We start from the raw sequence: 18,149 nt of genomic DNA, 5'->3' as shown, positions 1-18,149 counted from the left end.
TCAGGGCTGCAGCTCAGCAACCACCTCTGCTGCAGATGCCCAGCAACATCAGTGCAACCCCAGGTGCCCACAGGACCCTGCACCCGTGTCTCAGAGCTGCTGGCCTCGGCGTTCTCCGAGGATCAGGGGATCATTGCAAAGGTCACCCTTTTGAAGGGACAGTAAAGTTCATTTGGGGCACATGCTCCATTGAGCAAGGGTCTGAGGACAGGGCTTGTGCTCCCCTCTCCCCAGAGGCTGCCCTGACTGGTGGTAAAACACCCAGAGGAAACTGCAGAGTCAGAGAACCGTGACCTCCCATTGGATACACGGGCTGGAAAACACACAGTTCAGAGAGGAGGAGCAGGAAGACAGCAGGAGGCCAGCCTCTTCGAGCCGGGCTGTCTCCCACACTCTCAGATGACACAGACCACAGAAGTGGATCTCTCCCACTGGTGACCAGAGATGGCGGGGACCCAGAAGCAAGCGGGCAGGGTGACCGCAGGCCCAGAACAGCACAGCTTCTCCGACCAGTGCCACACTGCAACATTTCTTTTCCTCCGATTGTTTGAAATGGGTCATTTGAACCCGAGTCTACGGTTAGGCTTCTGGGGGAGAGTAAAGAGTCCCCCAAAGATAAAGGTCAACAGCCCCGTGTCTTCCCTGGTGTTCTCCACCATAGAATCCGCTGTGTTTCTCAGCACTCCGGGAGGGGCTCTCCCAAAAAAGCTGAAGAAACACTGCATCTGAGTCATTTCGAGGCGCCCAGATTTTGGCAGGGTTGTCTAGTGGGTAGAGTGTTTTGCTGTGAGATAACAAAAATGATCTAAATGTGACTGTGGTTAAGGTTGCACACCTCTGTGGATATGCTAAAATCTCCTGAATCATACACTTTAACTTTGTGAATTGCATGGTGTGAAAATTTTATTCAATAATGCTTTTTAAAAAACAAATTCGAGAAAGGAATACTAGACTCCCTTCTCCACGTGAATTTAAAATTCCCCCCGGGAGCTTCTTTGTCCCCCATCACGCCCTTGCCTGCTAAGTGCCTTACTGGTGGAAGAGTCGTGCTGTCCTCACCATCGTCCACTAAAGGTTTTTTTCTCATTGTCCCCACTTTGCAGATACAGGTGCAACACTAAAGATGTGGGAAGAAATGTTGAATAAATTCTTAATTTCTTGGTTGATTACAGTGAAGACCAGGAGAAATCTGAAGTCCCCTTCTGCACTTCATGACTGTTTGAGGGAGCCCTGTGTAAACAGTAAGGCAGCACGGGGAAGTGGAGATGGCCCCTCCCTGTAGTACCTGCCAAATCACGCACAGAGTGGACATGGGCGTTTGTGGTCTGGCCAGCGGGCATGCGATGGACCCTTGAAGGCTGCCGCACAGGAGGCTGGGCTGGGCGCATGCCCAGATTTCTCTGCTCAGTCGTGCTCATCCCTTCCGTGCTTCCAATGTGCCAACGGGAAGTTGTCCTAACTCAGTGCCCATTGGGTCCGCCTGTGCCTTGTTTATATACAGACCATGAGCCAAAACTGACTTTTACATTTTTATAAGATTGTGAAAAGCAAAAAAGAAAATACTTTCCTCCTACTTCTGAAAAGAAGAATATGCAAGAGCCACGCATAAAGCATTTGCCCTCTGGCCTTTTTCAGAAAACCTGTGCCAGCCTTTGGCCTACATTTTAATAAAATAAAACGAATCACATTCACAAGTCAAGACAGTGTAGAGTCGGGGTAAACTGTCGCCTCATCGGGTCCAAGGGACTGAGTCGATGTGGACCTCAGTCTGGACCTCAGTGTTTTGTTGCAAAATGGAAGTAATAATAATTTTTTTTAAACCCTTAGTGGGTTGTTGTGAGGATACCATAGTTACACTTTTAAGGCACTTAGTAGGGCAACTATGTGATAGAAATAATGCCAAATAAATTCTAACACTATTTAAAATGTTTTTCATAAAAAGTCTTTCAGGCAAGGAGAGGAATCCGAGCTAATACACTGTTTATCTGAAAGTCTCTTAAATCTGAGACTGAAGACCGCCGCCTCCTCAGCTGTAAAGCAGGTATAGTGAAATCAAAGTACTTTTAAGATAAAGTTGACAGCAGAGGCGTTCGCTAACTTAGCAAGAGCCTCCGTGTCCCGACCCCACCCAGAGCGGCCCGCATGTGGAGGAGCTGAGCAGTGCCTTCTCCTTCTGGATATGTCTGCTCCTCCAAAGAGCAGCTTCTGCCTGGCCCCGCACTGCCAGAGGCCCTGGGCACCAGAAAGCAGGAGGAGGGAACGGGGAGACAAACCCTCCCCTTAGGCAGTGGGCGGGGCGGAAGGGGGTGCAGACAGCCCTGAGGAAAACATGACCCGCCTCAGTAATGCGGAGGCCTGAGTAGGGCCAGGAGAGCGGAGCAGAGCCCAGGAGCTGCTCACAAGCAGAGGCAGCCCCACGGGCCAAGGTCCGGGGGCTGAGGAGGTCGGGGCAAGGTGAGAGGCCTGTGCAGGCAGACAGAGGCCGGAGCAGAAAGGGCAGGTGCAATGCACCAAGAAGTTTGCATTTCGTTCTGTAGCAATAACTTCAGAGTTTTAAGCCGGGGGACAACATGGTTTGCATTTCTGAAAGTGATCACTTTTTAGGCAGCAGGATGTGTGATAAATGGGAATGTACCACGCTGGAGGCAGAAGATCGATTTGGGGTCTGTTGGGAAAGACCAGGTAAGAGAGAATAGGCTGAACTGGGGCAAGAGCTGCTCAGGATCCAGGAGAGAGGAGGGAGTAAGGAAGGCTGGGTCTGGGGTCCAGAGCTGCACATCTGTTCGGGCGGTGGGCTGGTGGCCGAGGTGAGAGAAGGGGGCCTGAAGCTCTGGCTGAATGGCGAGATCCAGGTGATCAATCAAGGCACCCGCAGGGGGGTCTGGGGCGCAGGCCTGAGGCCTGGGCTGCTGCTCCAGGCTGCTCACCTTCCACATCCAGTGACTCTGGGGAGCACCGCGTTCAGGGTGCAGACGAAGGGAGGGAGTGCGCAGGAGGACCACACAGCCACTGCGGAGAGGAACATCGGGTGGGAGGAGCCAGGAGGACATGGTCACCCAGCCCGGCCAGGCCCGGACTCGGAAACAAGTGAGTGAAAGCCTTGAGGCAGGTCGCCTGCTGCACAGAAGCTGATGTCTGAGAACTGAAGAGGCCGTGGGTCTGCCAAGGAGAAGGTCATGGATGGGGCTAGGACTGCACATTTCTCAGGGCGAGATGTGGGAAGCTGATGGCAGGGACAGGTGAGCGGGAGAAGAGCAGCGGAGCGGGTGGAAAGGGCCAGAGGAACCGCCTTCCCAGAGAGAGGCTGCAGCAGTGCGAGCAGAGCTGCCGGCCCTTCCGCGGGTCTCCTGATTCTTTTGCTTCTTTGGGAGAAAAGAGACATGCAAGAGTTTCCCTAGGCTTTGGGAACTGCCCCAGAAGAGAGGATTACATTTTGGAAATCTGTGAGCAAGAAGAAAAAATAACGGAGCAAGGTTTACAGAGAGCTGGGAGAAGCAGTGAAGTGTGCAGGCCAGTGAGGTGAGCGGAGGCTCCAGTCCTGTAAAGAGGAGGAGTGGAAACAGTCACCTGACTCCAGGCGCCTGTGCCGTGCCAGGCACGCTTCGCATCCGTGTACAAAGAAAACAGACCTTGCTAGGTCACCGTGACTATCCACAGAGCAGCGCCTCCGTTACCCTAACTGCAGAGCAGACGGAGACAAGCCAAGGTCCAGGCCTGTGTCCCCAGCAGAGGTAGCAGGCGAAGGCTCCGGCTCCAGTATGCAGGTGGATTCCTGAGGCCAGGTCGCCATGGTACCTAACGGCCTCTGGGCTCGGCTCCTGTGGTGGAGAAGGTGAGGTCACCCGCAGGGTGCATGGGGAGTGAGTGCCTGGGACACTCTGGGATCTCCAGGGGTCGGGACTCGGGATCGGGTCAGAAGACCCCAGGTGAGGGCACGCACAACACAGAGATCCCTGTGGCAGCAGGGATCCCTTTGGCAGGTCCCGCGCTCCTAGGAGCAAGCTGGAGCCTCCCCACGCTGACAGGAGCCCAGGACCCTCTCCCAGAGCTTGCTCTGCCACCCGCACCTCCTCCTACCCTGGCTCCGACCCTCCCTGAGACAGCTCACAGCCTCGATCCACACCCGTCAGCCCTGTCAGCCAACAGCCAGAACATGGCTTCCCTAGGGCCACACTTAGCACTTCTGAGGAATGCCCAGGCTCTGCAACTACAATTCTTGAAGCCAAATCTTGGCTCCAACCTTCACTGCTGATTGGGCTCAGAACACATTTCCTCACTTTTCTGTGCCTCGGTTCATTGATCTACTGAATGGGGACACCAACAGGGCCTCCCTCAAAGGATTACTGAGAAAATTAAATAAAGAACATAAATATATTGCATAGTCCCAAGGATTCTACTGGCCCTAAATGAATTTAGACAGGGTCCTTTTTTATACTATCTCTTCCTACAGTGTCATTTGTTGCTGTTTTATTTGAATAAATAATTATACAATTAGTTCTTTCAACTCCTAGCACTTTGGTCACAGATCCGTAAGGGAATGGGGCAATCCTTCTCTTTCTGCACTGTGGGAGACATGGTAAAATTAGTGAGTGTTTAAATTTTTAAAAACTTTAACCCTAAAAGATACATTGACCTTAGGCCTCCTCATTTATCCCGTCACTTCCACCACTTTCTGACGAAGTCCTGGAAGTGCTCCTCTGTGCATATCTTTAGTGGACTGTCATTGCAGCCTTGATGTCTTCAGTAGATTGAAGGCATGCACCTTTCATGGTCATTTTGACTATGGAGAAGAACTAGAAGTCACACAGTGCCAGATGCAGTGACAAGGTGGATAAGGACCCACTGTCACGTTTCATGAGCCTGCCTTTCCGTGCACGGCACTCAGCAGCAGCGTTCACTGTATTTTTGATCATACCTCGTGGAGACATGAAGGGGGACTTCCAGAACTGCTTCAGAAAGTGGCAAGAATGATGGGATAGGTTTGCCGGAAGTGAGAGGGAGGAGGATTTTGACGGGAAATGATGCCAGAGTGTCTTCTATTGCAATAGAGCATTTTTCAGTTAAACATTCACCATTTATTTTGACCACACCACATCCTCTCAGGGACCAGCAGGAACTAAGCCATCAAGGAGTAATCACAGAGAAAACTGAATCCACTTGACCACAAGTACCAGGGGGGTAGAAAGACAGTGATTGACATGGTGCCCCAAGGGGACCAGGCTGGGCGCAGTGAGGTGTGGAGGAACGCAGTGACTTTGGGGAAGAGTCCAGCAGCAAAAGCAGAAGACAGAGCACATCCAAGAATGTGGGAATGCTAGCACAGCTTGACCAGCATTTGAACGTTACCATCCCTGGTCAAGAAAGGAAGGAAAAGCGTCACCTGCACTAGCGGTATGGTGCTGTCGCAGGATGGGATGGTCGCTAGGGTCCAAGCCCCTTCTCCTTCATCCAGGACCATCTGGAGTCTCTGAAGCCCATCCGCCCAGGTGTGTGTTCTCTGCTGGCCCTACCTTCGCAGGTGCAGGAGAGGGCCTGGGCTCCTCCAGTCCCAAAGTGGGGAAGGTGAGACCTACCTGCCAAGGTTTGATGGATAAATTAAAATATGTACATAAAGTGTGAGGTACACAGCAGGTATTCGATGCACAGTACCTGCTCTTACTAGAACAGTGATTATTCATGCAGAGCAGATGTGTTCCTAGTGATTATATGCAAATCAGCCAGTGATTAAAATGCACTGCTGTGTCTGGTCCCTAAATGAATCTTGGGGTAAAGCATTTGTAAGACACAAAATCACCCTGTGAAAGATTGCCCCTCAACTGTTTAATTTGTGTCATTCTTTCCTGAGTGCTCAGGACGATAACTCATAATACCAAGACTACATGGTTAGGCAACAATGTACACCCGATGCAGGCATCCCAGCCCCACCTGGGGCAATAAACAGGAGAAAATTCTGTCATTCACCCGAGAGACTAGAGCTGAGGAGAGAGTCCTGCAGGGTGACACAATACTCACTTCTCAGGTTTGGCCATGGAGGAGTTACAGCATTGAGCGGGCAATACTGGGCAGTGCATGACAAAATCTGAGTTCAAACCTTGACTCTACCACTTTCTCTTTGTGTGGCCTTAACCTAGTTAATTAGTCTATTTGAGCTTTAGTTTTTTTATCTCTAAAATGGGGTTAGTAATACCCATTACATAGTATCATTGGGAAGAAGAGATCGAAGAATGCATACAAAGAGAGCCTAGCACATATTAGAGGTTAATAGAGGGCAGGCATTTCATTCTCATTCATTAGCAGGCCCCACACAGGCAGATTGAGATGTGAGAAGTGAGAATCCCAGGCAAAGGATCATTTGAGTTTGCAGGACTTTGGTAACAGAGGATGGAAAACTTGGGCCTTGGTGCATGCAGGAAGTAGCAGCACCAGGAACAGGAAGTGAGCCATCATCTTTAATATATAGGTTTTTGTTTTATACCTGGTTCCTCTCAGAAGCTAGCAAAGTCTTTTCAAAGACTCATCTTGCCAGAGTAGACACAGGGGCGCCTGGGAAGCCATTTGTGCCTAGCTTACCTGGAAGACGAGAAGCAAGGTGAGCCACCTGTTTGGTCAGTGTCCTGGGACACCCAGCACTAGAGAACCCCAAGCACACTTGTGGGCTCCACTTGTCAGGGCCTCTCCACGTGGAGGTCTTCCAGTGCCAGCGTTCAGGGGCTTGAACCCGAATTCACAAGGAAGACTTTCCTATGAGAACTTCCCCGTCACACCTCATAGAGATGGTTTCCTAAAGACACACTCAAATCTGCCAATGACTTGACACCTAATCAGCAGATGAATGAAGTGAGAAAATGAGCTAAGGCCCGTTATCTACAGAAGGGCAGAGGGGTGACTTCGGTGCCTCCTCTCCCTCTGTCCCAGCAAGCTGGGTGAGTCACCCGGCACACACAGCATGGACCTGCAGCCACCCCCAAGGCCTGATACCTGAGCCACAGACTCCCCCCGACCCCAGCTGCCTCTCCAAAGGCTCCTGGCCAGAGCAGCCTCTAGCTTGCTGGGAGGCAGCCCAGCCATGCCTCGGCCAACACACTGGGCTCTACCCTGAACTTCCCCTGCCCTCCATCCAACTTCAGCTCCATTTTAATCAGAAGGAGTGGCTATCATAAAGAACATAAAAAAACGACAAACGCTGCGGAGGATGTGGGGGAGAAGAGAAGCCCTTCTACACAGTTGGTGGGGATGTAAAGTAGTACCATTATGGAAACCAGTTTGGAGAATCTTCAAGAAACTAAAAAAACATTCCATCTGACCTAGCTACCTCTTCTGGGTATATTGCCTAAAGAAGTAAAGTCATCATATTATAGTGATACATACATACCATATTTGTGGCAGTGCAATTCACAATAATTAAACTTTGGAAAAAGCCTATATATCCATCAACAGATGAGTGAATAAAGAAGATGTGTTATATACACACAATAGAATGTTGTTCATATATAAAGAATGAAGTCATGTCATTTGCAGGAAAATGGATAGATCTTTAGACTATAATGTTAAGTGAAGTGTCAGATACAAAAAAGTAAATATGTTATGGTTTCTCTTACTTGAAAAACCTGAAATAGAAATAAATGAAAGAGTAAAATAAAAGAGAGATGATAGAAACAGGGAAGCAGAATTTTTGGAGATGGGAATAGGGCAAAGGGATAAAAAATGCAAGATACTATAGCATATATATCAGCAGTAGTGAACCTATGGCATGCTTGTTTGTATCTTTGAAAGCTCTGAAAGGTTTGCCATTAGTGATACATATTTGCCAATTCCTTCAAAACAAATGTAACTGTTATGTATTACAAGTATACATCAATTTAAAAATTTGAATAAATTGTTTCTGCTAAAAATTAACATAAAAAAGGACATTTTCAGCAGATGGAGGGAAAGCAGTGAGCATGAACGAAATCCTGTCACAGGGCAGGGGCAAGTGATGTGACACCTACCCCCAAAACAAGCTGCTTCGGGGGACCCTTTGAGGGCTGGGAAATAACCATGGTCCTCAGTCATCTTTGGGAGGGCAGAAATCTGCAAATGGACTCAGTGCAACCTGCAGCTTGGGGCAGCATTGCCGAGGGAGAGCTGGTTCTGCAGAAAAGAGAAAGTTCTGGAACCCTGAGCTCAACAGTCCTGCAACCTGCCCCACCCTGCCCCACCCCTACTCCAGGAAAGCACACCTCCCAGAGTTAGGAGACGTCTAAGGCATTGCTCCATGTCCACGTATTCCAGTGGTATGCTGTAGGGCTGCAAAGATCATATTATTAAAATTAGTGAATAATATTAACTTACGTATTCAGAAATGCAACCATACAGAACATAGGCATAAGCCAAGAGGAACTCTGAATCATAAATAAGTGTCAAAACATCCCGGCCCTAAAAGAGGCGGCATTCTGGGCTGCTGGCAATTATCTGTGCCTTCAATGAAGAGGTGGTTGCATGGGTATTTATTTTGTAAAAATTCATGGAAATGACACCTGTGGTTTGGTCACTTTACTCTGTCAAATCTTGTCTCAGTTTTTAAAAAAAGTTTACAGAAATGTTCCTATCCTAGAATTACAAAATTATATTTATAAGAAAAGCTCCCATTTCCACTCCCAGAGCCTATTTACCTTTGCTTTAAATAAAACGTAAACACAGTGAGTTGCATAATTTTCTGGTCATCAGAATTTGTTAAAAATGGAAGTCACTGGCTATAAGGAGAGGGAGTGGTGATTCTATCAGTTAGGTATATGGGCAATGTGAAAAATCTGATATGAAAAAGGCAACAAAGGAAACAGAGAAGACAAAACCCCCAGACAGACAAATCAGACTCAGAAGACACAAAGAAGCCATAGCAGGCTCCTTGGGGGAGAAGCAAATGTTCTATAAAACTGCAAAGCTCTGAAAGAGCCGGGAGCCAGGGCGAAGAGGCAGCAGGTGGGGCAGAGCTGCAGCTCAGAGGCAGAGCTGAGTCAGCCCTGAGCCTAATCCAGAGCACCAAAAAGGAAAAACGTCCCTAGTGATTTCGCTACACCAAACACTGAATTATATATAGTAACACACTGAATCCTTCTGCCAACCCAGTGAGAGAATATCGTTACTGCCATATTTAACAGCTGAGGAAAGAGAAGTATTGGGAAGTTAGACAATGACACTAAATAAAGTCATTGGGGCAGAATCCTCAATCCAGGCATGGCTTAAGCCTTCATGCTTTTAGCTGTTTATCTCATCTGAGATATGAAATGACATAACAGATAAATTTTTCATTTATCTAAAATAAATAATGTGTGAGTGAGGAAGTGTGAAATCTCCTCATAAGGGTAAGTGCTAGAAATCAGAATTACAATATGTTTTTACCTAGTTATCAGTTTTATTGAGATGTAACTCATACATAATAAAATGGGCCTGTTTTAAGTGTGCAGTTCATTAAGCTTTGACAAATTTCTATCCCACATACACTGTAACTACACTCTAAATAAAGACATAGAATAATCCCATCCACACAAATGTTCCTTCACGTTCCTTTGCAAGGTCCCAGAACCACCAATTTATTTTTTCTCAGTATTAATTTTGACTGTTCTTCAATTTCATATAAATGAAATCATACTAGGTATGCCTGCTGTATCTTTTGTTTTCCACTCAGCATAGTTTTAAGATTTATCCATGTCATTGTATACATGAGTACAGCATTCCTATTAAATGTTGAGTAGAGTTTCATTGTTCAACCATCTTGCAATTGTAATGTCCATTTCCCACTTGATGAATATATAACTTGTTTCGGTTTGAGGACCATTATAAATAAAGCTACTATTTTCAGGCACAAGTCTTGGTAAGGCTTTTTGAGTAAATACCTCAGAATGGAATTATTGGCTCATATTTTAAATACATGTTTGACTTAAGGAGAAGCTGCCAACCTGTTTTCCAAAGCTGTGTCATCTTTTAAGGCCACCAGCAATGCAGGAGAGTTCAAGTTGCTCCACAGGCATGCCAACACTTGCTACTGTCGGAGTTAGTGTTAGCGATGCTACTTCGTATATAGTATGTTTTTGTTGTCCTTTTAGTGTTATTGAGCATATTTTATGTCCTTATTGGCCAATTATACATATTCTTTTGTTGGCCATTTTTAATGTTTTAAACATTGACATATTTTGAATGGCAAGAGTTCTGGATACAAATAAGTCTTTGGACAAATATATGTGATATGAATACTCTCAACCTGTGGCTTATAGGAAAAGAAGTGTTGGATACTTAATTTTCTCCCTAAGAAAATGATTAAGATTATAGTTTGAAAAGGGAGTCAAAGTTCAGCAAATGGAAAAAGGCAAGAATAAGCCTAGTGATAAAACAAAATGATAAAAAAGAACAAGCATTTTAAGTACAGGGCAGATTCAAAGTCAGAGGTGCACAGAGAAAGGCAGAAAGGCAAACTGGACCCAGGCCAAGGGGAGTGACACACCCCGGGAGAGGAAATTTGTGCATATTTACAGGCGCAGCAGAAAGCCAGGAAGATTTTCTAATACATAGCTGACAGTCAAAGCTCTCCTGTAGGAAAAAGACTCTAAAAGCAATCAATAAAAGAATTTTGAAGGCCAAATAACAAAAGTAAAGAGGCCAGTTCGGAGACAGTTTCAACAGTCCAAGTGAGAGAAAAATGAGGTCTGGTGCCAGAGTAATAAAAGGAAGCTACAACTTGTGGAATTCAGTCAACAGACCCTGGAGCTCCTGGAGGGTAGGCATGAGGGCTTAGATAGTGAGAGCCTTGAGGTTCCAAACTGGGCAACTGCCAGAGAGACGATGCTCTCCCCCAACTCAGGGAAGCAAGAACATGAGCCACTTTTAAGAAACATGAATCAAGAACGGACTTGCGAACCTGATGTGGAGGCAAAGGCCCATAGTCTCAGCTGCTTGGAAGGCTGAGATAGGAGGACTGCTTTGGCCTAGGAGTTTGAGACTAGCCTGGGCAAAATAGAGAGGTCCCCGCCTAGATAAAGAAGGAAAAAAAGATTGACTTGTGTTTGTGAGGCTGCGGAGATGTCTGGGTGGCCATGCCTTCCCCAAAAGAGGCCAAAATGTTTTATTACATATGGAGGAATGAATTTAGAGATATGAATAAGGGTCATCTGCCCTCTGACGGAAGAAGATTCTTCAGACTGTGGAAATAGGATTGTTTTGACAGAGAATGAAGAAAACAAAAGGAAAAATTCAATAAGAGGGTTGGAGGAGGAACAGAAATAGGTTTAAGGAAACTGAGAAAAAAGTAGCTTTAAAAGTATGAAGAAAACCAAAGAATTCAGGCTATAAATGTCTAACAAAATGCCAACATTGGTCCTTAAATGCTTCAAAGAGGTTGAATATTTGGAACCATTGAGAAACATGTGCATTATGCTCAACACAGTCTATTTAAGGAGGAGGAAAAGTGTGCCATATTTTTTTGAATTTTCTTTTTATATGCTATATACTTTTATAACATAATCAAATTAAAGTAATAAGCTCGAGTTAGCTTGAAAAATCATTTACATGAGGAAAAACATGGAATTCCCTGATGGCGATGAATCAGTGGAGTGTTTTTCAAATTTATTTTATTCAACTAGATAACCCTTCTTTCAAACCAGCCTTTACAGAGAAGTCCAATTTCTAAAACAAATAGAAGAAAATCTGCTCTGATTATAGATAATGGGATAGCAGAAGAGCCTTGCTACATTGTAAGTCTGCAGGACTGGTCAATAGATGATGGATAAAGATTGCCTGACAGAGAGAGAGAGAGGGAGAAGGAGAGAGGGAGTGAGCAGAAGCCCTGTAAAAACATAGCTATTACAAAAGCAGGAACGTTAGTATATTTCTGGCTCATCCACTGTCTTATTAGTCCCCAAACAGTGCCTAGCACTAAATAAACACCAGGGAATGAATAAATTTGGGCATCTCAATAGTTATATAATAGAAAACAACTGTCATTTATTGACTTGCTGCTATGTTCAGAGAGTGAGCTATTTGCACCTATGTGAATTTAACATAGATGACATCGGTCTCAGAATAATGTATCATTATCCCCTTTACAGACATAAGAAATGACAGCTTGAAGAGTCTTGCCCAACACTCAGAAATTGGCCTTCCCAGAAATCCAACCCATCAGCATTTAGTGCCAATCCACATCATTTCTTTCCTGCACCAGCACACTGGACCACCTTCCTACTGAACTCATGGTAATACCTGGCCTCTGAGGGCTGCATTGACACCAGCTCAGCTGTCTGACCCCAGGTGAGAAGCCCTTCAGACCAGATGACAGAAGGCATAAGGGGGAAAGGATGGGACACGGGACAGCAGCCACAGCACCTCAGTTGTTCTTGCAATGGCATCGTTGTCAAGGGTGAAAAGCCCAGAGCTGACGCAGCACCGAGTAATCGTGTTCCCACCCCGACAGAGACCAGTGCCGAAGCACTGTGGATGCTGAGGACCAGGCCAACATTCACACAGGTGCAATAGGAAGCCTTGTGGGCCCTTCACCACTGTATCGGTTATCTATTGACATTTGGAAAACCATCCCCAAACAGAGATTTAAAAGATAAACCTCTGGCTAATATCTCAAGTCTGTGGGTGGGTAGTTTGGATTGAAATCTGTTGGGTAATTTGGCGAATCTGAGCCAGACGTGGCCGATCCTGGCAAAGCATGCACCTGCGTCTGTGATGAGTTTCTAGGTTCGTGTATTCGTTTGCCTGGGCTGTCGTAGCAAAATGCTAGAGGCTAGGCAGCTCACATAAGACATCAAGGTGTCAGTAAGGTGGGTTTCTTCTAAGAAGTCGTCTCCTCCATTTGTACACAGCCATGTTCTCCCTTTGTCTTCACAAGAGTCTCCCCTATTACATCTGCATCTGTGTAAACCTCCTCTTCCCATAAGGGTATCAGTCATATTGTCTAAGGGCCCAACCTAAACGCCCTCTTTTAACTTAACTACCTCTCTTAGGGAGTTTAGCTGGACAGAGTAGCACATGCTAATAATTCCAGCTACTCAGGAGGCTGAAGCAGGAGAATCAAGTTCCAGACCAATGTGGGCAATTTAGCAAGCCCCTATCTTGAAAATAAAAATAAGTGCAAAAGGTGGGAGATACACCTGGATGCCAACCCCTGCATTCAATCACCAGAACCACGAACAAAAAAGAATATCTCCAGACAGAGTTAAATCGTGAGGGTCTAGAGCTTAGGGTTTCAGCATGTGAACTGCGAGAAGCCTGTCACTCAGCCTGTAACACGGCTGGGGTCAGAGCGTCCGGAAGTTCCCATTAGAAGGTTCATTCGCGGTCCACACGGTCTGCGGTCCTCCAGCCGGTCGGCCTGGGCTGCTCATTTGAGTGCCTAAAGCATCTCCAGAGAGCAAGGAGAATACAGGACCTCTCTAGCCTTGAGCTCAGAACCAACAGAACATTCCTGCTGCCAGGTTCTCTTGGTGGCAAAGCAAATCACACAGCCAGGCCAAATTCAAGGGGTGGAGAACAACGGGGTCCTTTCTGCGATCTAAGACACCCGTCTCCCTCTCCCTGGCCCTGCACCCACTCTCACAGGAGCCCTGTCCTCACAGTAACATCCCTTTCGGCGTTTCTCCCGGCCTCTGCCTCTCACTTAGACCTGCCTTCTTGCCCCCTTCTACATCGGAAGGGGTTCGTCCCCAGACTAAGGCGCAGCGGATGGTGATGACTCTCCTGACCATAACGGCGGCATTTTCATAGAAACGGAAGTCTGAAGCTGCACCGTGGAACACCGTGGCGGGATTTCCAGCAGCACCAGGGCAAGCCTGTGAAAATCTCTTCTTCACAGGGAGAAGGCGAGCCTAGGGTTTGCTTTTTAGTTTCTGCACGCCATGTACCTAGCTCCACATTCAGAGGCCACTCGATAAACACTGATCAAGAGCGCTAAAATCTATGTGAGGTAAAGTTTTAAAGTCTGTTCAGAGGAGCTGAGCCCCAGGCCATTCTTAGCTACCACCTGGTGCTTTGACCTTCCATGTGCTATTTTTAGCTTCTCTGAATCCCAGTTGTTTTCTCATTTGCAAAATGAGAGATTTAGTAAGACAATCTCCAGGATTGCTTCCGGTTCTGTTTTCCTGTGAATGCTAATAAAATCTTCATGGTGAGAGAAAAGAGCCACACACACCCCCCTCACGAGGCAGCCCAGCCCCACATTCACTCCACAGCGCTTCTCTGCCCAGTGAGTGCTTAGACTGGGGCTCTGAACCAGGTGAGCGTTACAACAACCACCCAGAATGGGTCACCAGCTGTCCTAGATTTTCTGGATTCTTGTAAGTGTCTCCAGGGAGCTAATAAGACTGTTAAGTTTAGGAAGAATTGTTGATAGATTCTATTCTTCAAATATTTTCTGCCTCCCACAGTAGCTCAGTAATGAGGCTCTAAGAGGTTGGCGTCTTTCATTCTCTGACTCTCAGCTCTGTTTCTCCGAGCAACAACCCTCTAGTATGAATTTCTCTCTGCATGCATTGAAATGCCGTCCATTGTATACATTTTCTCTACATACACAATACATCTGTCTGCCCTGGATATACACAACCATCTTCCAACTGTAAACACCAGTCTGTGTATACAATGTGGGTGGGTTAGATTTGGGCCTGACCAGAACGAGGTCATGCACCTTTATATTTCATGGCCCTGTCTTAACAATCTGTCATTACAACAAATGTGGAAAAAATAAACAGGGACAGGACTCTTTTTTCCCCAAAACTCAACATCAAAAGTTATTGAGTGATTTTCGCTGTGCAATAGCCAGAGGTAGTGTTCACAGAGGAGCAGCTTGGAGCTCTCCTTGCTGCACGGAAAGTAGTTCACATGCTTTATCATCTCTCAGGATCTGTCAAGCTTGGTTAACAGGGTGGACATGGATTGCCTCAAATGGCATTTGCTATTCATTTGTTTTCCAAACACACTACACCTTCCCTTGAAGGTTAATCCCAGGAGATAAAATGTTTGGAGGCTAATGTGGGGCTCAGCAAGTCTCCCCCCTTCAAAGCCAGGTCTCCAAAGGAAAAACAGGAACTGGGTCCAAGGGTGGCTTACCTATCTGATCAAACGTAAGCTTCATTTATGCTTCTGCTCAATAGTAACTGAAAGTGAAAAATATAGATATGGTTTTTAAGCAGAGAATGCATTCCCGTTCAAAATTAGGTTGTTTCTCCAGTTGACTCCAGGCTCCAAAAGTCAGAATCTCCAGTTGTCAGGCCTGCACTGCCTGTGTCCACAGAGATATCTAGTGGGTGGGATTCCGGGGAATTCTCCTGAGCTCAGAGCATTCCTGCAATGCAAGGTCATCACCCTGAGAAATATTAGCAGGGCAGGAAAGAACAAATGCCCAGAAAAGTTCAGGATAAGATCAAAAGGTGAGCCAGGAAAGGGCAGTACCTATTCCCCAGGCCTGGGGAAGATGGGGACAACTTGAAGAGAGTCACGGGAGGTAGGAACAGGCAAGCTGCAGAGAAAGAGGGTCAAACCAGGGCCCTCGGTCACTTCGGGCATGGAGAGGACGCGTGCGAGATGACATCACAGAAGAGGAGAGCATCTGACCCTCCTTCCACAGCAGGCAGCAGTCTCCCCTGGTGATCAGGCCACGATGCAGGGAAGACGAGGCCAGATGTGCCCTGACATCAATTAGAGAGGGCGGAGCCGGCTTTCTGAAGGGAAGATCTGATCGAAGTAGATGAAATGATTTTTCTTACAAAGTAAAATCCAAGCTCCTCAACCAGCACCCGAGCTCCTTCCTTTCCCTCTCATCACTGTACCTGTGACTCAAGCCAAGCCAATGATACACACACACACACATGCACTCAGGTTCCCATCCCAAGCTGGCTCACTCATGGGCCTCGATTTCCCCCTTAATACTCTGTTCCAAAGCAGTTCTCCTTGTGCAGCCGTCTCCTACATCTCCATCAATACCAAAGTGCAAGCTGCCTTCAGCAGTTCTACAGGATACTGACACACCTCCATGAGCACTAAATATTAATCATAGCAATAAAGAAATAATATTAACAATCCTTCACACTTATTAAGCAAGTATCTAAAGCCATAGATAGCTCTGTCTTTTTACCCACACTATCCTGTTGGATTTTCATCCCATTTTGATGAGTTTATGTGCTTTTCCACTAAATGTTGAATCTCTCAAAGGCAAGGATAATGACTTTTTCATCTTTGTATCTCCCAGGGCTTTGCACAGGGTAGGAGCCACTCAAAATATATTTAATACATGAGTTAAAAGAGTCAAAAGTAGGGCTAGAATTCAGGTCCCTGGATCACAGGGCAGGGTTACTTTCCATCCACAGCATCATGATAAAATGAATGCACAGGGGCTTTGTACATCTACAAAATGCCATGTGAATAGGAGGCAGCAGATGCCAAGCCAACTCCCCCTTTGGTGCCCCTCTCTTATCTCCTTCCAGCCTCCTGCTGCCAAAACAATTTTAGATTATATGAAAGCTTATCAGTCGTGCTCACTTAGCCCAGAAACTTAAAAGCAGTAAGACCAATGCACCTATGTCCATGAACAGTGCGACACATCGTGAACACAGGAGCCAGGACCAGCAGGTGTCCAGTGAGCAGGCATGGCAGCATGGACACGTGCAGAGGACCTAGAGACCCGTGAGCATGATTGCCCTGGCATCTCATGTACCAGGGGCAAATGGGTTCCTGTATGAGGTCCCCAAAGACTCGGGCATGCTTGCCCCATCCTTGGAATTCTGAGCGTGCCAAGCACTGCTTCGGTAAACAAGGCAGTCGATACGGCTCACAAACGAACGGCAATAAACTCACGCTCATATATCGGTAAGAAAATTATTTTCTATAGCACTCTCCTAGCCTTTGTCTCTTACCCTTGTGTTCAGGCAAAAGCTGAATATTGAATCAGCCAGCTGCTAACGTGACGCTCTGTTCTGATGACCCTGGACCCATCCAGGAAAATCAGAAAAAGAAATTTTTCCTCTCAATTTAATATAACAGGCTCCATCAGGACTTCATACGACCTTTGCTTGCTTTTTGCCCTGCACTAGTTTTCTATCGCTCTGTGACAAGATGCACATTCCCAGTTTTTCTTTGTTTTCACTGAGTCCTGCCCAGTCCCCTACCCACCTCCACCCTCCTCCTAGGCCGCTCAGTGCACCCCACAAAGCACGGGCAGGTGGGAGACCTCTGGCCCTGCCCTGCACCAGCCAGGCCTGGGAGGGAGAAAGGGAGAGAAAAGATCAGCATCCAACTCAAATCGTCAGCACTGTACTTAAAAGGATCAAATTAAGGCCATTTAAAGGTATTACCCTTAGGAAGTTAGCAAAACCTTAGTACATTTTCTCCAGACCAGAAAAACTTCAGATAGCTCTTTACCCCCACAAAGTAGCAGAAATAGCTCATTCTTTTACGCTATATTTGAGGGTAATCTTTGCCCCACCTGGTTCAATTCAAGAAACCTCATTTAGAACAGTACCAGGAACCAGAAGAGATACAGACATCACAATAAAAGAGTTGCTGCTCCCCGAGAGCTAGTAATTGAGTGGTGCATAGTGTTAAACAAACAAAATATGTATAAATGCTACAAGAAAGGTGGCAGTAAAGAGATGTATGAATAGGGAAAATTAAATTTATGCAGGCGGACTTCCCCTTTCTGATACATACAGCAAACAAAACCTATTTCAGCTCAGATTTCTAAAAAAATTTTTAAAATAGGAAAATTGCATTTTTTCTCCTATAAAACTGTGCATTCCTAAGAGATACCACATTATCAAAAATAGTATTACAATACAAATTATTCTAAAGGGAGAAAAAAGGGATCGTGCCAGAGATTTTTAGCTATGCAATAATAGTTATTTTTCCACCAGGAATTTCAGCTGTGAAATTCTTTTTATGAAGTCTAAGTGTATTTTTGTTATTTTAAGCAATACGTTGGTTCATCAAAACTGACAAACAAACCTGAGCATCCTCCAGCAAAACTGAGCAACGTGTAAGACCAAAATCTGTGCCTTTCAAGGCTATGAACGCCAAGAGCAGCTCCATTTACAATTGGGGCCAATCGTGTGCTCTGTGCTGTAGATGCTGGTTCCCAGGGCTCTGCAGCGCCTGTCCCTAAGAGAGGGTTCCCCTGGCCTTTACGC

This window comes from Heterocephalus glaber, unplaced genomic scaffold (genome assembly GCF_053883595.1).
Source record: "Heterocephalus glaber isolate CG9 unplaced genomic scaffold, H.glaber_assembly_v1.0 deba00001600, whole genome shotgun sequence".
Taxonomy (NCBI): Eukaryota; Metazoa; Chordata; class Mammalia; order Rodentia; family Bathyergidae; genus Heterocephalus; species Heterocephalus glaber.
Note: the sequence above shows the minus strand (reverse complement) of the source record.